Source organism: Panthera onca, chromosome A3 (genome assembly GCF_046562875.1).
Source record: "Panthera onca isolate mPanOnc1 chromosome A3, mPanOnc1 haplotype 2, whole genome shotgun sequence".
Classification (NCBI taxonomy): domain Eukaryota; kingdom Metazoa; phylum Chordata; class Mammalia; order Carnivora; family Felidae; genus Panthera; species Panthera onca.
The window spans coordinates 13,062,292-13,085,852 of NC_138341.1; the positions used below are offsets into that span (position 1 = coordinate 13,062,292).

Consider the following 23,561-nt stretch of genomic DNA (forward strand, 5'->3'; position numbering starts at 1 on the left):
GTGAAAGGTCACTGAGAACACATTGGATATCAACTGGATCTGAGTTAATTAATAAAAAGTAGTAACAGTAAAAAATTAAGTAAATATAGAAGATTTGAAAAGTATAATGTGACTTGACCCAATGATATTTATAGCACAAAATGACTGTAAAATATACTTCTTTTTTGAAGTGCACATACCAAGATAATCCATATGCTAAACCATAAAGTATGAATATATTTCAAAAATTAAAACCTTAATGTGTGTTATGTGAATATAACAGCATTAAATAAGAAGTCAGTACTTATTTAATAGTAAATACTCTACATATTTAGAAATTGAACACACTTATAAGGAACCATGATGAAAATAGTAATTTAAACTGAATAACAGAATAATAAGAACATCAAATTTGTAGCATACAGCTAGCAAGTTTCAGTGGGGAATTTGTAAACTAAATGCTTATATTAAAAAAGGTAAAATATTTGTAAAATTTATTTAACTTCTCATTTTAAGAAGCTAGAAAAAGAACAAATTAAGGCTAAAAGAAGAAGGAAGGGATTAAGAGAAGTGGTAATTACTGAAATAGAAAACAAACAAATAACAAGCTATAAAGTATATTGATAAACCTCAGAAAGACAGATAAGGATAAATAGAAGTGAAAAAATACAAGTGATCAATGACAAGAAGAAAGGGTGATCTAAATATAACTGTAGCCATGATTATAAAAAGACTTTAAAAAGATAGTGAGACTATTATCAATAATTTTATGCCAATAAATTTTATATCTTAGATAAAATAGACAATCTAATTAGTAAACAACATACATGAAGCAATGGAAAGTATAAATAACACTAGATTTATTAAAAAGCTTGAATTAATAATAACTTTCTCTTAAAGAAAAATCAAGGCCCTGATATCCTGGTTAAAATCTATCAAATACTTATGTTAGAAATAATACTAAATACTTAAAGACAAAGGTGTCCCAAGAAATGTACAAAAATCTTCCACCCTAATAAGTAGATTTAGCAAGGTCAACAGATAAAAGTAAAAAAATTAAAAATTAACTGTATTTCCATATTCAAGCATCAAGTGGAAAATGAATTTTAAAACAATTTAAACATCAGAAAGACATGTAAAACCTCCAGTGAAAACTATACAGTGTTACTACAAGACACTGAAGAAGACTGAACTAAGTTGAGGGATATAATATTTTCATATGTTAGAAAAACAACATTGTTAAGGTGTCTATAGATTCAACAAAATCTCAGTTGGCTTTCTGATACAAACTGACTATTCTAAAATGTCTATGGGAATGCAAAGCATTTACACTAGACAAAATAGTATATAAAAAGAAGAGCTAATTTAGAGGACTTATTCTCTAATTTTAAAACTTATTACAAAGTTGCAGCATCAAGACAATGGGATATAGGTGAGAGGTAGACCAAAAGATCAATGGAATAGAATGAAGTCCACAAAAAGACACATGCGTATATGATTAAATGATTTTTAAGAGATAAAGGTACCAGAGCAATTAAATTGGAAAATGCAAGTTCATTTCAAAACCTTCTATTGAAATAACTTGATAAATTTATGGAAAAAAGTCCCAGCTTCTCCCTAACACTATGCACAATTAATTTGAGATGAAGAGAGATCTAAATGCAAAAGCTAACGCTGTAATACTCCTAGAAGAAAAAGTAGACCCTATCTTCCCAACTTGGAGTAGGTAAAGATTTCTGAGATAACTACACACACAAAAAAAGACCAAATGGAAAGTTAAATAACAGTGAACTGAACATCATTAAAATTTAAAACTTCTTCATACAAAACAAAATTGCTGTGATAATCAAATGTTATAATGGATATGGAAACAGTTTAAAGGATATAAATGCCAAAAAAAAATATTTGCCTGTAATGAACAGTCTTTATACACCCTTGCATTTAGAGTTATTCAATCAACAAACCTTTATTAGTACCTACTATGTCCAAGCACTAGGCTAGGCTCTATCTAGTAACTTACATTGACAACTGGATGTACGAGGAGCTGTTCCAGGCTAAGTAGAAGATACAATTGCTATTAGTTGAAGGTTATATAAATCTGTTTTAGGACTCCGGGACTAGACCTAGAGGCTGAGGAGAAATTAACCAGTTGAAGAAATAAACAGTGGTGTTTGGGAGGTGGGGGATCGCAGGGAGGTTGAAGTGGAGAAGAGATGTTCCAGGAGAAAGAACAAAACCTGTATGAAGGTTTTGGGGAGAGAGAGAGATGGAGCATACTGTGGAAACCAAGCAACCTTTAGGATGATTGAGTATAGAGCACAAAAATGGAGTGGGGTGGGAGAAGAGAGGTGAGGAATAAAGCTCCATACAAAAGCAGGGGTTTCATTTTTTGTAAATTGTACTTAGAAGATTAGATTTTTATTCTGAGGGTAATGGGAAGAGAGCCAAGTGTTTTATTTTCTTGCTTTTATCGGGGAATGATTGGACACACTAGGAATCCTTTAGCTTTCATGTATACAGCAGACTGTGTGTGTCAGCAGGGTTGTGGACAACTTAAGTTGAAAGTTAAACTTAAGTTGAAGAAACCCACAAGGAAACTGAACAACAGACAACAGACAAGCATAACCTGAATGAAGCAGCAGCAGCAGCAGGTAATCTGGAAAGAAATGGATAGAATAGGTTTGAGAGAGATTTGAAAGAACTTGGCTCTAGACGTGGAGACTGGGGAAGGACGTAGAGTCAGGGATGTTCTCCATGATTCTGTGTTTCAGGTTGGAGAAGCTGTCCCGCCTTACCCTATGCTGCAAAAGGGTCAAAAAAGATGAGTAGTCAAAAGTGTCCATGAGTTTGAGCAAGAAGGACGTCTCTGGTGGAGTAGTGAAAAGATTGCCAGTGTTACCATGTCCGGTGGGCAAGAGGTGAGTTCCATTAGTTTACAGAGTGAATAGAATAGGTCACTAATTTTGAAGACATTTTTTTTTATGTATAAACTATGAAGAGAGAGGGAAAAGGCTGCTGCTGAGGGAAACAACACAGAGATTTTTTCAAATTGAGATTTGAGCATGTTTAAATATATTGTAATGTATAGGGGTGCCTGGGTGGCTCAGTTGGTTAAGCATCAGACTTCAGCTCAGGTCATGATCTCACGGTTCATGGGTTCAAGCCCTACGTTGGGCTCTATGATGACAGCTCGGAGCCTGGAGCCTGCTTCAGATTCTGTGTCTCCCTCTCTCTCTGCCCCTCCCCTGATCATGCTCTCTCTCTCATAATTAAATAATAAACATTTATATATATATATATACATATATATATATATACACACATATATGTATGTATATATATATATATATGTATATATATATCAATGTATAGAATTGTCAAATCACCATTGTACACCTGAAACTAATATAACACTGTATGTTAACTACACTGGAATTAAAATAAGGAAGAAAGGAAGGAAGGAAGGAAGGAAGGAAGGAAGGAAGGAAGGAAGGAAAGAGACTACAGTTACAAAGAGGAAAGGAATAATCCACTAGTGATTTTCTAAGGACTGTGTGGAGGTAGGGAGACATTAGACAACAGGTAGATGAAACCCACACGAAGATGAAGGAGTCAGCTCAACCTTGAAGAAAGGATATCTTTCCACTTTATTCAAAGGATATTTACATGTATGGAGGATAACAGCTGAAGGAGTTTCTTCCACATCCCGTGTGTGTGCGCACGCACACATGTGTGTATGCAATAAGAAATGAAGACACTGTCTAGGAAGAGAATTAATGAATTAATAGGAGGAAATTTTGAAATACATTTTTTAAGAAATGTGAAGGGCAACCAGAAGCATATAAGTTTGCTAAGAGTCCTTGAGGTCCTAGTTCATGTTGGTGACCTTGCATAAGTGTGGCATTAAACCACATGGCTGTGTATTTGGGTTCAGTTGTTTTCAGGGATGTAAGCTAACATATAAAGTAGTTGGACCATTGCTTCATTTCAGTGATTTTTCAAGTGAATGTGACAGAGGATGGGGAGGAAAGCTGAGGCTCTCGGCCAGGGTGATTGATGTGAAAGACCCCGGTGCGTAAGCTGGACACACAAAAAAACAAAACCTGGAGGAAGCTGAAAGATAAAGAACAGGTCTGGAAGTTTGTACACCATAGATCTTGATAAGGTCATAGAATTCAGTTACTCACTGAGAATCATTGACAAGGCACTAGGAAAGATAGGAAATTCTAGTTAGAAAGTAGCAAGTTTAAACATAAAATCTTAGAAGTTGGATAGCTGCTAGGATTGTCGAGTTCTAGAAGCACATAATTGAAGTGGAGTGACACACAGTGCAATTGGAATGAATAAGGTCAAGGTTTGGAATGGCCTTCAGAGTGGAAACGGAAATGACTCATCATAGCTTGAGTGGGAATGAAGAGTGAAATATGGTAGGATAAATAATGGCTAAGAACGCAAAGGAATAGTGCACTGAGATTATTACAAGCAGAGAGAAACCTGTGCAAGGTCACAGACACCCAGAAGAATGCAGCAAATTTCAGAGTTACAAATTGTGCTGCCTTGAGCCCAGGGCAGAGGAGGAAGGGAGTGGAGAGAATGAGCTGCAGAGGTCTTGTATTCACATTTTACTACAAGGAACTCATGAAGGTGTATTTATTTCCCAAAAGATAAGGATATACATAAAGAGATGTTTACAAACATACTTGTCTAACCTTTGTGGATATAAGTAGCAGGTTGTATGACAGGAGGCAAATGAAATGTTACTGTCAGTCTATCTGAATTGAATAAGTCATAGAAAACTGTAAATAGTAATTATTACCATTGCCAAAATTTGCTCTCAGTCTCTAGAAACCTTCTGGAAGCTAAAAACTTGATGAGGAGGTGACTTTAAAAAGAAAAAAAAAAGATGTTTGTAGCAAGAAAAAAAACAAAAGAGCTGCTGGTGGAGAGAGACAGAGATGGTCCATAATTAATATGAACATCAATCTTTTTGAAATGTCAGGATGAAAGCCTATTCTTGCTGAAATAATTTGATTCAAAGTCTCTTAAAATAGCACAAAAAGCAAGAGAAAGGGGCATTGGCAAGGAAGAGGTTGGTAAAAACAGTAGTACCTGGTTTCTTCCCCTATTTCCTTGGTGTACAAGGTCCTGGGGTTGGTGTCGCATGCTGGGCCACACTGCTTTGGTCCCCAGACAGTAGGAGCCTCAGTTTCTGGTTTGAGCAGTAGAGATGTCTGCAGACAATGGAAAGTTCCTTGATTTACATTACAATTCGTAAGTGAAGTCATGTTCTAGAGGTATTTTAGCCTAAAGTGTAATCTTTCCTCATCATACATCCTAGAAACACCCCTCCAAAATGGTGATACTGTATTATACAACACCAATATGGCAGTAAAGCATTATCATTCCCTTTTATTAAGTGGCTCTATGGGACAAACATGCACTTTAAATGTATCACATCTGTCAGTTCTTACATCAGCCCCATGTGGTAGATATAATCCCCGTCTTGGAGAGAGGAAAAGAGAGCCTCAGGAAGGTTAAGAGTTAAATAACACATTAAATTTTTTTTAATGTTTATTCATTTTTGAGAGACAGAGACAAAGCATGAGCAGGGAAGGGGCAGAGAGAGGGAGACACAGAATCTGAAACAGGCTCCAGGCTTTGAGCTGTCAGCTGATGCGGGGCTCAAACTCATGAACTGTGAGATCATGACCTGAGCCGAAGTCTGACGCCTAACCGACTGAGCCACCCAGGTGCCCCTAAATAACACATTTTAGATACAAGTTGGTATCCCTGTGATTGCCCCCCAGTGACCTTTCCACCATGTCACCCTGCCTTCTGACCAAGTCTCCCTGGTCACTGGCACTTCCTCAGAAAATGTCTGGAAAAGACATGATAAATTATACCCTGTTGCTGCGCACAGCAGTGCTCATTCCAGCTCAGTGGCTCCATGGCCATCAGGGATCCAACCCAAGACCCCAGGAGAGTACAACGAATCCATGCCATCCTTTATGTCCACACCTGAAAGCTCATCTCCGTGAGAAAGCACCCAAAGCAAAGCATAGGTTTTTGTCCTTCCTCAAATGCTGGAAGGGGCTCCGTCCCTCTGAGAGAGGACCGACATATCCCAGTGATGATCTAAATTTATGCATTTTTTCGCAAAACATGCATTTACTGAGCATCACCTAGGGAGTATATTCTATGATGAACATTCAGCATACATAAATCAATAAAACAGTGCTCCCGTGCTCAGTGAGCTCACAGATCAGTGAGGGCAAAGCCATGAGGGTAAATGATTACAAGGCAGCATGGCAAGGGCAAAGATAGCATTACGCAAACTCCAAGGAAGTAGGCAAAGACAGAGATGCAAGAATAAGCAAGGATATCATATTCTTGATGGACACTGTGGAGCACATTCAGTCTTTCACTCACTGCCTCCAGGGACATTTTGTTTTGTCAGAAGTTCTACCACCTTAGCCATATTGAAAAGTGACATAATCAGGGCCTGAAAGTTAATTCAGTTTTTCAGCCATAAGTCAAGGCAGGACCAAAGAAAAACTAAATAAACATCAAAGGTTTACTTTCCAAAAAGGCTAATTGATGTATTTTTAATAATCAAAATGTGTTTCTACTAAAAAAAAATGTGATTATAAGACCAAAATATACTGGTTTGTTCATTGCTGGTTTCCAGACATCAGTCTTTTCTTCCCAGATTTCTAAAGATATTTTTATCTAGATATATATTTTATCAATTAGCTGTGCTCACTGTGGGCAACAGAAATCCTGGCAAGTATGGGTGCCTGGGTGGCTCATTCCATTATGCATCAACTCTTCATTGGCTCAGTTCATGATCTCACGGGTTCACGAGATCTAGCCCCACATTGGGCTCTGCATTGACAGCATGGAACCTGCATGGGATCCTCTTTCTCCCTCTCTCTCTGCACCCCCCCATTTTCTCTATCTCTCTCAAAGTAAATAAACAAACTTGAAAGAAAGAAAGAAAGAAAGAAAGAAAGAAAGAAAGAAAGAAAGAAAAGGAAAGAGAAGAGAAGAAAAGAAAAGAAAAGAAAAGAAAAGAAAAGAAAAGAAAAGAAAAGAAACGAGAAAAGAAAAGGGGCACCTAGGTGGCTCAGTTGGTTAGGCGTCTGACTTTGGCTCAGGTCAGATCTCACGGTTTGTGGGTTCAAGCCCCACATCAGGCTCTGTGCTGGAAGAGCCTGGAGCCTGCTTTGGATTCTGTCTCTGTCTCTGTCTCTCTCTGTCTCTCTCTCTCTCTGCCTCTACCCTGATCATTCTCTGTCTCTGTCTGTCAAAAGTAAATAAACATTAAAAATGTTAAAGAAAGAAAGGGAGAAAGAAAGAAAGAAAGAGAAAAAGAAATAAGTCAAGTAGTTTTCTTTCCTTTTTTTCTTCATGAAAATACAAAGTCTGGTAGCAAGCTGTGGTTAGTATTGATTCAGAGGCTCATCAAAATCTCTATCACTCTCTGCTTTTTCCTTCCAGTCTGTATTAACAGAGAGTTACTGCCTTTGCATAGTTGCTGCTGTATTAATGGAGAGCTGAGCTGATGTGTGTCTTAAGCAGGAAGAAGGGGAGGGCTAGTCAAGGAAAAGTGGTGTGAAGTCTGCCTTTCTTTCCTGGAAGCCATGCCCCCAAAACCTCTATTTACATCTCAAAGAACACTGCTGCACTAGAGTGGATGTCACATGTGTTACATCTCAAAGACAAACACCACTACTGTGCCATCATCCCAGCTGCAAGGCAGGGTAGGAAGTTTTTATATATGTACAATATATATAATATTTATTTGTACTGGTCCCATTGTTGCTTCTCTCCTTGCAGGGCTCTGTTAATAAGATGGATGAATGACTATTGAGGATGCAAATTTTAATCTCAGTCAGAACCTTCAACATTTATTTTTAGAAAGCAGTATTGCTTTGGCATTTAAAGAAAACTTTTATAAATCACCCTATATTAATAAATTCTAATGCAGCAGGAAGAGGTACAAGTTAGTGTGCTCAGCTATACTACCAGTACCACAGAAATATTTATAGTTCTAAAAACAAAGACCTGCAGACAGGAAGCTAAGGTATTGCTGATTCATTTGTATCAACTGATTGAGTCTATACACCTGGATTCATTTTTGTTGTAGCCATTGCTTAACAACTTCATAGTCATATGTTTAAGCACTGGTTCATAAACTATGTGTCTCTCCTGGAAGGGAAATGGGAAGTGTCAAAAGGAAGAGTCTTGTATTTTTCTGCTTTAATATCTTGAGGCTTGGGGAAAGAGAAAATAGAGCATGAAGCAAAAAATGCAATCTGATTTGAAGTTGGTATTCTTAGCGTAGCAATTCTAGCTAGCAAAGCGGTTAGCTGATTGAAAATAGTACCCTTCTTAAAAGACAAAACTGGTATCTGTGTATGTGTGTATGTGTATATATATGGGTGTATACATACATAGTTAACATGTGCATGTTTGTACATATGTGTATTTAACATCTCAAACACATATTTTCTTTTGAAATGAGGCTCACATATTTTAGGTTGTTTTGTTTGCTTTACTGTTGCCAAGGAATAAAATGACTCCCTGGAGCAAATCCTGTCTTCCATCAGGAGATTTGTTAATGTTTCATGCAGAAAAAAAAAAAAAAAAACAAAAAAAAAAACCCAAAAAACTCCAAAGAGTTCTCCTCAATGAAAGGAATGTATTAGTTGATCAACTTATTTCACTTGAAAAGTGATTGACCAAAGTATTCAGCTCTCTGCTATCTTTGTAAATGCTCAGCAATTCTAGCAGTTGTATTTACTAATTTCTGAGTCACTACTATATCCTGGACAAATATTGCTGGACATACTAAAATACATTAGTAAATCAAGTGGTCTTGTCGGCTGAATAATTTATGGCATGATAAAACATTTATTTACATCTACAATGAATCAGGACCTCTGCAGAACGCTGGTGGTACTGATAGGACCTCATAAATCCATATCTCTAATACTCTACAGTAATTATAGTACCACACAGTGAGTTCCATGATAGAAGCATGTGATCTCTAAAATGTTTTTCTGCAGTATGAATTGAATAGAGAAAGCTGAGAGGAAATATTTATAGCCAAACCCAATACCTTTATTTTACACTGGTAAATAAATATACAAATATACTTATCTTTTTTGCAAGAATGCAATACTCCAGCATTTAGTCAAGTGGATGACAATTATTCTTTTTCCTAAACTAAGCACCTTTTAGCATGCCTTACTAGATACTTATGTGAATTACACTCGTACTCTTTTTTAAGATTATTTTGAGAGAAAGAGAGAGAGAGAGTGTGAGGGAAAGGGTGGGTGGGTGGAGAGAAAGACAGAGACAGAGAGAGAGAGAGAGGTCCCAAACAGGCTCCGTGCTCAGCATGGACTCTGGGATCATGACCTGAGCTGATATCAAGAGTTGGATGCTCAACTGACTGAGCTACTCAGGTGCCCACTCATACTCTTTTTTAGAGGCTTTGATTTCTTAATTTTGGAAAATCTTTTTTAAATGGTGTTTTGCAGAGATATCCTTAATAAGTCAACATAGTCTGCTGATTCCAAAAAGCTGAGAGCTACAAATTATTTTGATTTTAATAAAATAATACATGTAAAATATTTTATTTTTCTGACTTTGGAAATGTAACTATACCCTTTATAAAGTTGATATTCAGTGTATGTGTGTGTATGTGTGTGTGTGTGGGGGGGATATCTATGTGAAGGCTGTGGGAAGGTAAATGTTTTCATTTTCTGTTAATTTATTATTATAAATTATTTTGAAATTTTGGTATAAATGAGATGCAAAAGCTATGGAGTATCTTTGTGTCTCTTATCTAGAAAGAACTGGGAGCTTCTTCCTTGTGCAGGGACCAAATTCTAGAGACAGTTTTAAAGTACTTGCAGATGCTCTAGACTTTTCGATGCAGGCTAATTAGTTTTGTATTTAAAAGGAGGCAGTATCCCCAGTGGATATAAACATAGGCTTTGGAGATGGACAGGAGCAGGACTGAGCTGGATGATTTGAGCAGAGTGATCATCTATAAAATGAAGACTTAACATTTATTTCATTAGGGTAGTGTGAGAATTTAAATATTTAATGTATACAAAGTGCCCATTCCAGTATGTAGGAAATGTCCCATGACTAGGAGCTATTATTATTATTATCATCAAACTATTTAAAACACTTTTGCGCTTACTCACCTTACACTAATTAAGACTGTCTAATTAATATTAGCTAAGACATAGTAAAAGTTATTCCTTTCCAGCATGAGAGGGCAGAGACAAGTGAAATAGGTCCCATTTCAACAATGTTATTTACTAATATATGTTCAAATGTCAAGTGATTTATATTCTTATCCAAGACACTCATAACTCAGAAAATGATCAGTTCGTAGGTAGAACTGCCAAGATATTAAATGGATGATTTAGGACCAAATCAATTGGCCAAATATTATGAAAATATTCAATATGTTCCTTCAGAAGAGAATTCAAACATTTATGAAACTATGTTTCCTGTCAAGCTGTTCAAAGCATATTTTTGCTTTCTACTACCTCTTTGCAATAAAAAAAGAGAGAATATTCATGAATAAACCTCATAAGAATAAAGCATGACCTCAAAAAGGAAAAGTACAAATTACAACTGGAAGTTTTAAAAAGAACCCTTGAACAAACGAATAAATGTATCCCACTCCTAAAAGAAAGTTAAATACCAGAAAGGTATCAATTCCATATTTAAAATACACTAAGTCCAACAAAAATACCAGTAGTACTTTTTACTAGCTAAAAAACTGCATAATTCTCCTAAAATATATATATTGAAAAAGGTGAGAAAGAAATCATCTTGAAATATATTAAAATACAGTATTACATTGAAATAATTACATTATCAAATTAATCTGTATATCTTTTTTAAAATGTTTTATTTATTTTTGAGACAGAGACAGAGACAGAGCATGAGTGGGGGAGGGGCAAAGAGAGAGGGACACACAGAATCTGAAGCAGGCTCCAGGCTCCGGGCTGTCAGCACAGAGCCCGCCACAGGACTTGAACTCACAAATGGTGAGATCATGACCTGAGCTGAAGTCAGATGCTTAACCTACTGAGCCACCCAGGCGCACCTACCAGCATAATTTATTAATGAATTAAAAAGTACTAATGTTAAAAAGGATATATCAGAACACGTAACAAAACAAAACACAACAAGATCTCTAAAAGGAAAGAGAAAAAAGTAATTTATAAACCTGACTTAAAATTAGAACTCTGTGTGGACTACTGCTTCCCTCCTCTGCTGGATTGTGACCTCTTGTTCAGAATATTTTTCTTATACATGAAGATGGATTTTTTGGTCTTCTTATTTATATTCCTGTATACATCCCTTAATGGATATTAGACCTTCTCAGGGTAAATTCAGAAAAGGGAAAAGAAGGACATGACAACCTTTATGGGTGAGATGCATGTCATTTGTAACTACCTCCTAGAACCTAGCACAATCCTTATACACAATTGGCATTCATTCAGACTTGCTGAATAAATGAATACTTGGATGAGAACAAGAATACCGGTGGTAAGTCACAGTAGCTTTCACAGAATCAAGAAACATAACAGTATGGCTGGAACCATACTCTCTATCTACCAAAACATCCAAAATAAAACTGAAGTTGAGATTATAGACTTAATCATTCAAGAAAGACACTTTTTCTTCACATTTTTAAATTTTAGAAATTCCATAAACTTAAGCAGAGAGGAAAACTGAGGTAAATGCATTATTTTTGTTGTTTTAGAAGCACACTGTGCAAGTTAATTTTATTTGTTCAAGGGCTCATTTGCAAGCATTAAACCAAGCGTGGGCTTGAAGTCTGTGAGTCCAGATTCACATATTTAAGAAGATAAAAGCAAACTGTGATCCATGAATGTGGATGAAAACTAAAGGCTCAAGGTTAATCACATTGTAGTTTTTAAATTTCTACAGCCTAGAAGCCATAAGTCACAGGTCGTTTAGGTCTTTCTGGATGTCCCACAAGGTCTCTGAGCTGAGCAAACTCATCATCATTCAGCTTCTGGTTGATAACACTGGTTAATCCCCAAGCATTCAGGATAGATGGAAGGCTCATGGAGACTTTGCTCTCCATGTCATACATTCCCTTCATCATCGTTGACTCTGGAGAAGTCATGGATAGACTTTTCAACACGGATTCAATGAGATCAACCACACTTAATCCAATAGTCCAGCTGGTATATCCTTTTAGCTTGATGACTTCATAGGCACTTTCAACCACCGTCTTATGTACATCTTTACAATTGTCACTGTCATTGTGTTTCCATTTCTGGATTCAGTTCCTGGAGACAAAATACCTCCCACATTCACTTTATTCTGCACAGTCACACTTGAGTTGCCATGTTCTCCCAAAATCCATCCATGGCAGCTGCTGGGATGAATGTCAAGTTTTACAGCCAGAAGATAGCAAAATCTAGCTGCGTCTGGATTATACCCACTTCCAATCACACTGTGCTTGGCTAGTCCACTTAATTTCCAGGTAACATATCCCCTGGGATATGAGAATCCACTGGGTTGGAAACCACAATTATGATGCAGTCAGGACTGTACTTGACTTATGTAGGAATAATGAATTTAAAGACATTCACATTCCTCCGTACCAGACTGGGGGGCTCTCTCTCTCCTGCTGGTGGACTCCTGGAGTTACCACCATAATCTTAGAATTGGAGGTCACAGAGTCATCATTACCTGCCAAAATTTAGGTATCTAAAGAAATAAGTTCCCATGTTTCAGGTCCATTATTTCTCCTTTGAGTTTATCTTCCAAAACATCCACGAGCACAAGTTCATCCTCCAGAGATTTTCCCAGAATGCTGATGGCACATGCCATACCAACTTGTGCAACATCCACTATAGTAATCTTATTGTTTTGGACAATTGCTCTTCTTCTGCAACTGGTGCAATCAGTTTTTCCTTGTGAGTTGCCATTGTGCCCAGGAGAGATGTGAGAATCATGTGAGGAAGATAATAAGGTAAATACTTTCTACTTATAGACCAGAAAGAATTTGGAAAGTTTTCTGAACTCTCTAACATTGTTATCTTTCAGTATAAGGCCTAGAGATGGAACAACTTTACCAAATATTAGGTCAGTTGTTAGCAGAGTAGGGCATGAGCTCAGCTCTCCTGGGTCCATGGTTGCTGCTCTTTCCACCATACTCTTATACTAACCAAACATTTCTTTCTTTTTTTAAATTTTTTTAACGTTTATTCATTTTTGAGACAGAGAGACACAGAGCATGAATGGGGGAAGGTCAGAGAGAGAGGGAGACACAGAATCTGAAACAGGCTCCAGGCTCTGAGCTGTCAGCACAGAGCCCAATGCGGGGCTCGAACTCACCGACCGCGAGATCATGACCTGAGCCAAAGTCGGACGCCCAACCGACCGAGCCACCCAGGCGCCCCAAACATTTCTTAGTAAAACACAAAAGTGGTGGGTAGAGAAAACAGGAGCCAATAGCATTAAATTTTAGAATAGGTAAGGAAAAAAAAAAACCTTGTATTTAAATAAACTTATTAAAATTAATACTTCAAAAGATATGTAAAACAGGATATATTTAATCAATATCTATTTGTTTACCATACATTTATTAATCATCTACCATATGAAGACACAACACAAGATGTAGGAGATGTAATGATGAATAGATCAGAAGTTGTTCCTGCCCTCATGGAGTTTTGAGTTTAAGGACTAAGGGTCAACAATGAGATTGAGATAACACAATCTGGAGATTAGGCTACTTTGGAGTAAAAATGTGACTACTTACCTGGACCATTCTGTTTAATTAAAATTAACTGAGGAACTGAGATTTTATAGAAATATAAGTAAAAAAAAAATAGTGCCCATGGGTGGCTCAGTCAGTTAAGCATCCAACTTTGGGTCAGGTCATGATCTCATGGTCCATGAGTTTGAGCCCCACATCAGGCTCTGTGCTGACAGCTCAGAGCTTGGAGCCTGCTTCAGATTCTGTGTCTCCCTCTCTCTCTCTGCCCCCCCCCCATTCATTATCTGCTTCTCTCTCTCTCTCTCTCTCAAAAATAAACATAAAAAGTAAATTAAAAAAGAAATATAAGTCAAAAATAATCTCTAAGAGAAACTATTTTCAGGTGACTATCCTCTGAAGTTTATTTCTCAATTTTTACATAGAAAATCCTGCACCTTAACAACCACAAATCCAAACCAGTCTTCAATCTCTATATCGAACATCAGTCCCCATTAAAATGTACACAAAGCTGTCTCCAATGACATCTATTGGAGAGAATCAATCTGAAATATATATGAGATCTTCAAGGGAGGTAAAAATAGAAACTTTCAGGAATCTTTGAGGAATAGTAAGTACTTCAAATTTACCAAATAAAGATCCAGGTCTGTACACATATCCACACTTTTCAAAGAGTTTGCAAATCAATCATATCATTAAGGCTCTAGGATTTGAATGGTAACACGTTTTGATATCATGCTGGAGTGGCAATGAAGGCATTGGCTTTCCCAAACTGATCTACTGAAAAGAAAATTCTTCTGCACAAGGGTCTTATAGTAAAGTCAGACGACCCTGCAATCCGGGAGCCCTAGTTTCCTGGACAACATAAACAGAACAGAGACAAGAGCCAAACACAGATATCACCTCCTGGTGGTACTTTGTTAAGATGAGTCCTGGAGGTGCCTAGAAATTCCTAAACGTTCTTTTCCTTGAACTCTCTATTTTCCTAAACTGGAGAAGGAAGAAAGCAGAGCTATGGAGAACTGAGTTGCAAAAGGCGTCAGGATGCTGGATCAGCTTGAGATGACAAGGTATTTCCAAAGGAGCAAAAAGGTCAGAACCAAGGGTGACGAGGATAAAGCTATTACAGAAATCCAGAGCCCAAGGAAAACTTAGGAAGGATGACCATTCTAGGACCCAGAATCCTTCTGTGCTATGACAAGGACTGTTGGTGGTTTGTGAAGTTGACTGTACACCAGGTACTATGCTTACTGCTTTGTGTTACTATCTGTTTAAGTCCGCACAGCTCAATGAGTTTCCATCTCTTCTGCCCCTGACAATTTATCCCAGACTGATATGTCCCAATACCTGTCCTACCCCCGACTCCTAGATGTGTCTCCACAGCATAGACCTCCTTTTCTATCATCTACCTAAATCTTAATGGAGTTGTTTTCATATTTAAATACAATTACTTCTTCCTTTGTGAGTTCATCTCTCCTATTTACAGGTTTTCCAAAAGTACAACTGAAATCCAAATGCCTCTTTGTTAAATAAGAGGGGAAATATGATATTTACCTGGAGGGCACTTTTTATAAAAGGACTGCTGTACACATCAGTGAATATAAAACTGTAAATAACCTTGGAAGGAGGTCAAGGTCTTGGCTAATATTCCTCTTTTTATGCCCTGCTTGGTAATCATCAAATATCTAGTACATGGTCTCCATAGGGCAGCCAGTAAAGAACATTCAGAGGCAGGAACTCTGATGCCAGATGACAGAGAAATCTATGATTCCTGGCCTGGTTGCTTTTTTACAGTTTCTACAAGCATGTAAGTCGGCCTCACTCATCAGTCAGTCCAAGCATGTGATAGCAATTGCTCATCCAGTCACTAAAATCAAGGAAGAGGTGGGGAAATCAGCTACAAGCAAAGGTTGATATTGACTGTTAACACCAAAAGGTTGTTTAGCATCACAGCAGACATGACAAAGAAAAGGGAGTTTAGAACAAAGAATCCCTAAATAGCAAAAGAGGTCACAGAGGATAGTGTATTTCCAGCTCTCCTGTCTCAGTTGGTTCTTTGCACTGAGTATTTTAACCATTTTCCTGATTACCAAGGCCATCTCTGATTAAAACAAAGAACAAAGGAAAACATGAGCCTGTTGTTTATGACAGCGTCACACCTGCATGTTTGTGTTAGGTACACATCTGTGTGTGTAACTGTCTCTGGGCATATGTGCATGTAAATGCATGATTGTTCACAAACACACTAAGTGCTTGGAACAAAGTCTGTGGGTTATCATGTAACAGCTATAATAACAAGAATACCTCAGGCACACACTTCTTGGCCTCATATTAAATTTAAGATCCCTTGCTTTATACCCAACTTATATGACTTCCTCCGCCCCCACCCCCACCTGCTTTGAGGATCCAGGACCTTTACCTCCTAGAATAGAAGCTTTGAATGTCCCTTTTCCTTCCTCCAAATAGTCCTCCCATCCACCTGGAGGAGTTGCCAAGGTCCTCAGAGGAAGGGAAACTTTTTCTAAAATACCTGGAGAAGGTTGAAGTGAGTAGACAAGGATACCTGGGTTTCCTGGCCATAATACAGACTGCCTCTTGGTCTTCCCTACAGGTTTTAAAAGCAAGTTCCCCGCTTCCGTAGAAGTCCAACCTTGCCTTATCCATTTTGAACCATCCATATTAACAAGCCTCTTTCTGGCATCATGCTGCCCTGAAGGTATTACGGTTCCTGGTACTTTTAGTTAAGAATCCCAATCTCTAACAAGGAGATCCAGACTCAGCAACATCTGGAAAGAGAAACTGACAAAGAATGGCAACAAATTGCTGCAAGCTGATGGCAGAGAGTAGAATTACTATTAATGGGAAATCATTGAATTTTGGCTTCAGTTAAGCCTGAAACATTAAGCATTTTCTAATGTTTCTCTCTGTGGTAGTAAATTGAGTGAAAATTGTGATTTTTTTAATGGAAGATGTGATGAACCATTCAGCTACAGCCTCAGTTCTTCAGCTGACATTTTCTCTTCTACTGTTTATTTGCTATTTTAGTACTCAGAGCTTTAGAAACACAACTCCTCTTTTTTTAATTTTTATTTTAATTCCAGTCAGTTAACATACAGTGTTATATTAGTTTCAGGTGTACAATATAGTGATTCAATAATTCCATACATCACCCAGGGCTCATCATGACAAGTGTGGTTCCCCATCACCTATTTAACCCATTCCCCCACTCACCTCCCCTCTGATAATCATCAGTTTGTTCTCTCTAGTTAAGAGTCTATTTCAGGGTGCCTGGGTGGCTCAGTTGGTTAAGCATCCAACTCTTGATTTCCGCTCATGAGATCATGAGATTGAGCCCCACAGAGGGCTCCATGCTGAGCATGGAGACTGCTTGGGATTTTCTCTCCCCCTGTCTCTTCCTCTCTCTCCCTCTCTCTCCCCTCTCTCTGTACCTCCCCCACTCACTCTCTCTCAAAATAAATAAATAAACATTACAAAAGAGTCTGTTTCTTAGGGTGCCTGGGTAGCTCAGTCAGTTGAGTGCCCGACTCTTGATTTCAGCTCAGATCATGATCCCAGGGTCTTGGGATAGCCCCCAAGTCAGACTCTCTTTTTCTTGTTAAGCCCCTGCTTAAGATTCTCTCTCCTCTGCCCCTCCCCTGATCGCTCACTCGCTCTCTCTCTTTAAAATAAAAAAATAAGGGGAGGGGAGGGAAAAAAAAAAAGAAAAAAAAGAGGTTAGAGTGGGAGAGAGAGCCAAAGCATAAGAGACTCTTAAAAACTGAGAACAAACTGAGGGTTGATGGGGAGTGGGAGGGAGGGGAGGGTGGGAGATGGGTATTGAGGAGGGCACCTTTTGGGATGAGCACTGGGTGTTGTATGGAAACCAATTTGACAATAAATTTCATATATTGAAAAAAATAAAATAAAATAAAATAAAAAAATAAGAGTCTATTTCTTGGTTTTATTCCCTTTTTTCCCTTGTGCTGTTTCTTAAATTCCATTTATTAGTGAAATCATATGGTATTTGTCTTTCCCTGAATGACCTATTTTGCTTAGCCTAATACTCTTTTGCTCCATCCATGTTGTTTCAAATAGCAAGACTTCATTCTTTTCTATGATTGAGTAATATTCTTGTGTGTGTGTGTGTGTGTGTGTGTGTGTGTGTGTGTGTGTGTGTACCACATCCTCTTTATCCATTCATCAATCGATAGATACATGGGTTGTTTCCATATTTGTCTGTTATAAACATAGGGGTGCATGTATCCCTTTGGATTAGGAAACACAACTCCAGTTAACCAAAGTTTTTCCTGTACAATTGGCTAAGAATCCAAGGTGAGTGAATCATTATTCAATGCCACTTTTCTCAAAGTTTAAATTTAACTTTATACTAGTTTTGAAAAGTGATATTGATCTTTATTGGTGTGTCTCAGATCATTGGTTGTGACAAGAAATGGTCTACTTTTTTCCAAAAACTGTCTCCCAACTGTGCTGTGTTACTCTCCTTTCCTGATGGGCAATATTTCCCTTAGTGACATCTTGGTCTGACTTCTTGGTTTTCTTGTCACCTTAACTTATTAAAGGAGTAATATTCAAGCACACAAGACTTCATGTGAAGTGATAATCTCAATCTTAATTGAAACATATTTAGTATGAGGGAAGAAGACTCATGTTGCATGGTGTATGTGTAGGTGAGAAGGGGGGGGTTATAATCTCTGCCTTTAAACATTTGGGGATTATTTGGAGGAAGAGACAGAAGACTTGGACTCTATAATTTCAAAAGTTAGGTCTCAGTGAGGGATGTTTCCCAGAGACAGATTTAAACTCAATATATGGAAATTCTGCCTACAAATTAGTTGTCCAAAAATAGAAAGGCTGACTTATAAAGTTGCACATATTCCTACATCAGATAAAAGGTTGCTCAGGGAAGAATCCTTCATTATTCCTTTTACTCCTCCCCACTCACTCACACCCACCAGCCCCAGCCAACATCTCATCCATTAGCCAATCCTGCCAGGCCTACCTTGGATCTATATTCCTGTTGACTGTCCTCGTACAACCATCATCACTTACCGCCTTGAATACTGGAGTAGTCCCTTACTTGGAACAGCCTCCTGACTTGCTTCTTCCACATTAGCCTTCCTACAATCTTCCACCAACAGCCAGACTGGTGTTTATAAAATACTAATTACATTATGTCTGATTCTGCCTGTAAAGCCTCTGTGATCTCTAATGGCATTTCAATAAAATCCACATTTCTTCTTAACAGAAGACCATGGGGGAGGGGGAGGGGGAAAAAGTTACAGAGAGGGAAGGAGGAAAACCATAAGAGATTCTTAAATACTGAGAACAAACTGAGGGTTGATGAGGGGTGGGGGAGAGGGGAAAGTGGGTGATGGGCATTGAGGAGGACACCTGTTAGGATGAGCACTGGGTGTTGTATGGAAACCAATTTGACAATAAACTATATATGTAATAAAAAAAAATCCACGTTTCTTACCACGACCACCAAGACCTACAGTGGTCTTGTCCCTGCTGACCTCTATCTGAGTGTATCCCCTTTTACTCACGTGTGAGGCTGATAGTCACCAGCCTCTTCAATTGCAGGACTCCTTGATGAGTCCTGGATGTGCCGAGCCAATCATTTCAGGTCCTTTGAACTTGCCATTTCCTTTGTCTGGAAAACCAGGGTCCACATGGTCCACTCCTTCTTGTTATGCATTGTAAGGCTCAAATGCCACCTCTTCAGAGTGGCTTTCTATGCTTCCTAGTCCAAGATGCCCACACTACTTCCTTGATCTCTCTGAATCACATCACTCTATATTATATTGTTTCAGAATAGCACTTAATAGAATTGACTTATCCCCTCATTCAGAAAATAATTATTAAGTGCTTACTATGTCTCAGATGCTTTTTGAGGCAGTGGAAGTAGGTGAACACAAGAGCAAAATCCATGCCCTCATAGAAGTTAAGTTGTAGTTAACATTCTCCATCGCAGTCCACATTATGTTCACTTTTCGTTCATTGTTTGTTTCCTTCCACTAGACCTCCACAAGGCAGCGATCTTGGAAGCCTTTTTGTTCCTAAAAGAGTACCACTAAATAACTGTGGCCCAATAAATATTTTAAAGAATGAATAAATGAATAGAGACTTTTGAAAACATTTAAATTCCTTAGATTAATGAATTCTATCCATCAAAGCACCTAGTTTCCTTCTCTTCTTAACCCAATGTCAAAGCTAAGAGGTTTTAAAGAAAATCTGGTCCCATGCTATTTAAACTATGGACAAGAGAGCAGCAGCAGCATCTGAGGCCAAGTTACAAATGCAGAGCTTCAGGCCCCATATTCCAGAACTACTGGATCAAAATCGGCATTGGATAAGATCTCAGGTAATTCCTGTGCACAGAGTTTGAGAAGCACTAAGATAGTCCATTTACCTTATGTTAGAGATAGTAAACCGAGGCCGAGAGAGGACGTGGACTGCCCAGGGAATAAGATCGTATTCTTATTTGATCCTTCTTTCCTTTAAACCATGAAGCTTCCCAGGTTTCACATCTGTAGTTCAGTAGGGGTCAGAGGCCAAATTTTGAAACCTGCACAGTGACACCCATGGTGAGTATTTCTAGAAGCCTGGCCCTCAGGACCCCTGATGTCTACCTGCAAATGTGCCTGCCACCTTCACATCCTACTCTATCCAGCACCCACTCTTGAGTGATTTCTAGAGGGGAGTGCTTTCTCTCAGAGGTCGTTCCTTTGTGTGCACGTAGGTCCTGTTTCCTCAATAACAAAAATTATTTTTGTCATTTTATTCTCAATAGTCAGGAAGTTCTCATCTGAAACCTTTTTTTTCTTTCCTTTCTTTCTTTCTTTTTTAGGGAGGGTTGTTTTCAGCTCATCTTACAAGAGAGATGCAAATGTTCTCTCTGTATTATTTCTGTGCATACGTGCCTTTGCTGGCAGAGCCCTGGCTTACAGTCTCGGGGCTGATGTTTTCCTCGCTCCAGTGACTCGGACTCTGCAATGCAGTAGAAGTTGTCTCTGTGATTGAGCAGCTTCTGACCTGCCCCGTTCTTACCGGACTGTCAGGCTTCCTCTGCAGAGAAGCTGCTGGTGATGCTGTTCCATTTCTAAGGTCTCCAGGAGATGTCTAGCAAATAGCATTCCTTTGGTTTAACAATTAGCAGGGAAAAGAGGACTTTCAAAGGTTGTATTTTATCTCTTGTAGTCAAATATCTGCATTTGGAGCCTTTAGCCGAGGCTCTGCCTGAAGATGGTTCTGTCCCCTACATGGCCCAGCACCGATGCACATTTTTTCACATCAAATCTCGGCACTAAAAGAGCAAGAAGAATCTACAGTAATAAATGTGAAAAATCAGTCTAAATTCTCACCTTGAAAAAGGTAAAACTGGTTCTTCTCTCATGCAGATGGATTTGAAATACTGCAGTAAATACTGACCTAGTAGTACAAATAAGGAAAAGACATAATTTGCCTTTCCTTAATTGTAGAGGCCGTAGCAGGGGTTTGGGAGCCAGATGGATTTGGGTTTGGATCACAGTTCTGCTGCGCTACCCACACTGTGACCTTGAGCGTAATACTTAATCTCTCCAAATCAAGGATTCTGTATCACAATAAGGGATTAATCCACCCCCAAGGGACACGTTAAAGCTTCCTGAGGCTCCTGGGATGCAGTGGCATCAACAGACGTAGATGCTTTTGCAGCTGTGATTATTAGCAGTGGCAGCCCTTAATGGTGCAGGTAATGGTGTTGGTGGCATATAAATATACCATGTGCAGTCATTCAGATAAGTGGCTGTGGACCTGGGATTTAAATTGATTTAAAACGTGTTTAAGTGTATACCCAGTGGATGTGGATAATCAGTCAACAGGGAATGGTAATTAGCAAATTCCTGAACCGTGGCTCTATCTGCAAGGCCAATAGACAATTACCTGCTGACTCAGAAGGTCACAACATGAGGTGACAGTATTGGCTGAAGTGGTCCTCGTCTGAGCGGGACAGGGCCCAAGCTGGGGTGGTGGCCTGGGTAGGAGCTCAATGTATCAGAAGACAAGAAATAGGATTGAAATCCTGAATCAGGATCTCTGGGATTAGAACCTTGCTATCTGAGCCTTCCCCTGCGGTCTCTATGCACACAAACTTTTGATAATCTCTGGTTAAAAAAAAAAAAAAATGCCTCCCAGTACACTGTCCGTTCAGACAGCACTAATCCATGAAAACGAGGCCTTGGTCAAAACAAATAATTACATGTATGAGACAACTAAACAGCATGAGGCAAAGGATTTCCCCACAATCTTATCCATCTTTATACATGCAACCCACTCTCCATTTCCTGGCAACATATACAGGATTAAGGACTTTCTGAAATGTGCAGAAATGGCCTATCCCTTTTATGAGTGAACTTTATCTGTTTTCCCATTTTGTGAAATTCTAGTATATTTTATATAGCATGTAAAACATTAGATGCAATTAATACCAGAGAAGTGGACAGGAATTTACTCTCTCAACTCTACATTTTTAGTTGTCACATAATTGTCTATCAGTCAATTACCAAGTATTTACTAAGCACCAAAACTGGCCAATTGCCTAGGGAAGGATAAGGTCCAACACCTTTTCCCACACATTTTACAATCTAATATAGAATAAAGAAATGCAAGGAAGAAGTAAATACTAAAAGAGTTACTATTGAAAATGAATACATTGATAGAAGTAATAGCAACAACAACACCCATTCACTGAATGCCTCCTATAAATCACAAACCATACTAGATATTTATATAAATTATACCTGATTCTTGCAACAGCAATACAAGAGAGGAACCATCTCCTTATGTTACATAAGAAACTGAGGCTCAGAGAGGTTAAGATATTTGTTCAAGGTCATATGGGAAAAAATGGAAAGGCTGAAGTTCACACTTCTAAAGTCATTACTTTTTTAAAATTAGGAGTATGGAGAAAGAATTCTCAATGATACAAATATATCGCCAGATCATCTCGTCCATGCTGACATGGGGGATGAGGTTGAGAACTTGGTCAAGGGCATGAAGCTAACAAGAACTCAGGTATCTTTACTGCAAACTGAATCCCTGCGTCAAAAGTGTATAGTGTCACACTCATCTATTCAATACCAGACAATTATAGCTCAGCAACTTTCTGTCCTCTTCCTCACCTCCTTCCCTTCTTCCCTTCTTCCCTGCCTCCCTGTCCCCTTCCCACATCAGTCAACAAGCCTCAAAATAGAATATATTTAAACTAACAATTCTTGAATATGTTCGGTCTATGGACCATGTCATCTAGAAAATGTGTTATGCTTTTTCATGCTTCTCTGCATCTTCATAGGCAAGTCACTGCCTAGAACTCCAGTCATGCCCATCTTGAGTAGGTAGACCTCATTTCATGGCCTGTCCAAATATGTGTCTCTAGATGAAGCCCTTTGCCAACTCACCTGTGCCAACTTAGTCATTCCCCCATCTGTGCCTTCACAGCCCCCACTACTTTGCTTCATCAAAACACTAAGTTTTAAACTCCTTGAGAGTAGAAACTATTTTTCCTTCATTCTTTATCCTCAGTATCTAACTTAGGACCAAGAATTAACAGGTGCTCAAAAGTCTAAGTGGATGGTTGATGAAAAGATGGGCAGAGTTTTGCCTCAATTTTTAGTGGACCCCAGAAGGCCTTAGCAGTACAGAAACAGTCTTCTCCTACTGAAAAGTTAGCATAGTCAGCCATTTCCAGACCTGGAGAGACAATGAGAGGAGATCATGGCCATGGGAG

At 38.5% G+C, this 23,561-nt stretch overlaps 1 pseudogene; it reads right to left on the reverse strand.

Moving 5' to 3' along the window:
- Window positions 1–11,985: 11,985 nt before the first annotated feature.
- On the reverse strand, window positions 11,986–12,983 carry LOC132689352 (L-lactate dehydrogenase B chain-like; annotated as a pseudogene).
- Window positions 12,984–23,561: the final 10,578 nt, after the last annotated feature.